Below are 2,192 nucleotides of genomic sequence, written 5' to 3'. Positions count from 1 at the left end.
TTCCGTGTCCCAAATGCTGGACCATAGTTGCACATGTCACCACACCCAGTCAGTTTTGTCACAATAAGTCTAGCTACAGCCTTTCCCACTTGTCAAACTCTGTCAGCTCCTAACTCAGTGCTAACCATGAAAGTCTATCAAATAAGTACAGCACAAACACTTTTTGAGCACATGAATGTCAAAATGGATAATGGTACTAAGGGGTAAGCCAGTACTACCCATGTTTGAACAAAAGGAATCTTATTGCTTCATTGCCAGCCTCTGAGATAATTTCAAATTTCACCTAGACAAATTTTTAGCTGAGTCATTCATACTAAAATATTATATGGAGAGAGTCCCAAATGAAAAATAATCCTTCTTATCAAGAAACTTGCCTTCTGCTTACATATCATGCAAACAAATATTCTCGGTGCCAGGCAACATGTGCCATTATCATTGGGGTCACATAAGAAATTCCAAGAGTTGGTGGCTTTGAGCTGTCCTTGTACCTCAAATGATACAGCTTACTCTAAAGAAGTGATGTATTTAATCTATGCACCCAAGGATAAATTGGGCTCAGACAAGTCAATGAGCGCATCCCAGGCAGAGGGAATGCTGCTGGATGAGGAAGAGTGAGTTGGGTTGTTGGGGTAATAGTGGAAACATCACTATACAGTTTAGAGTCAGTTTTCTGAAAAGTTCTAACAAGTCCCAGCCATCCAAGTATCTGGGTCTCGACAGAAAAATGCTAGCAATTATTAGTTTTATTTTGTTCTCTCTAGAATGAGTCCATCCTACTCTAGTAATTCAATCTGTGTTCCTTTGAGGGCTTTTAAAAAAAAAATTGTTCCTGCCAGTTTTAAAAGGCAATCATTCACAAGCATATGTAAAAATTGTCTTAGCAATTATATTGCTTTATAATACCAACGTGATTCTGAAATGCCCTAAGCCCGCAGAGGGCTTAAGTATTACCCAAATAGTTCTGGGAGATTACTAGTGTGGTTTTGGTTTTTCACTTTGCGCTGAGAGAGGGAGAGTTCACGTATGAATACCCATTGGAGAAAGGGAAAACTTTCAGGAAACCTTATTGGATGGACCAGCGAGATGTCTCAGCAGGTAAAAGCACTTGCTACCAAGCCTGACAACCTGAGCTCAATGCCTGGCACCCACGTGGTGGACGGAAGGAGACCAACAGCAAGAGTTATCTTCTGACTTCTATACCTGTACCCTGGCACTCAGTTGTCTGTACACGGAAGTAAATAAATCCATAAATGTAATACCATTTTAACTAGACCTCCCCTACTCTTACAGTGTCAAATCAATGAGCAGGAAAAACAAGGGAATAAAAGTGAAACAAAAATGTATCTCCATGAAGTCCTAGTTTGAAATGATTTAAAATGTGAGTGATAACTTTTAGACATTGATTAGAGTGGTTTGAAACTGTGTATACCGCTTAGCGAAGCAAGAAAGCAAAGCAGTATGTTGACCCTCCTATGCCCATGTCTATTTAGTTCCCTGGAAGGGAAAGTAACCGTGACCAAACATCACCCCCAGACAGGGAAGGAAGCACTATTTCTCACCATTACCTCAGTCGTTCCAGCAAAGCTTGTATCTCCTTTATCTGCCAGCATCCTTGGGACAGTCTTGTAGATCACACTGAACAGGAGAGGGACCCTGCTGAAGCAAGGTAGGATGGTCCCAAGCTCCTTGCAAAGAATCCTTGATTAATAAGCCCATCTCTCCCTCAGCAGGTTACATGCTAGGAAGGCCTTTCTAGAAGACTTCACAAAGGGTGGGAAGTGGTCCAGGGCAGTCTTGTGAACGTCCTCTGGGGTCCAAGAGACATCCAGATTGGAGGTTTGCCAAAGGGCATACTTTGGCTTCCTGCCAGCATTTTGTAGAGGGAAACATTACATTGAGGGACGTCCTTTGTTCTAATGAAAATTTCAAGGTCAGAAAACTATCCATTTTACCCACACACAGAATCTGACATTCACAGATTTATTGTGTCTCAGGAATTCATGACATGTCCTCGGAGTTTACCTTGGCTGGCAAAAAAAAAGGGGGGGGGGAACTATGATAACAAAATTATTATACACAAACAGCAATTTTTCTGTACAGCTTCCTCACACTGTCTTCCACTCCTTAAAAAACCAAACCTGTATGTAGTGATTTGATTTGCTTCATATTATAATTCTTTAAATAGCCCCTAA

The sequence above is a fragment of the Alexandromys fortis genome, unplaced genomic scaffold (genome assembly GCF_014885135.2).
Source record: "Alexandromys fortis isolate MF-2015 unplaced genomic scaffold, M_Fortis_MF-2015_v1.1 scaffold_130, whole genome shotgun sequence".
NCBI lineage: Eukaryota > Metazoa > Chordata > Mammalia > Rodentia > Cricetidae > Alexandromys > Alexandromys fortis.
The sequence above is the reverse complement of the archived record's forward strand: the minus strand, read 5'-3'. Positions refer to the sequence as shown.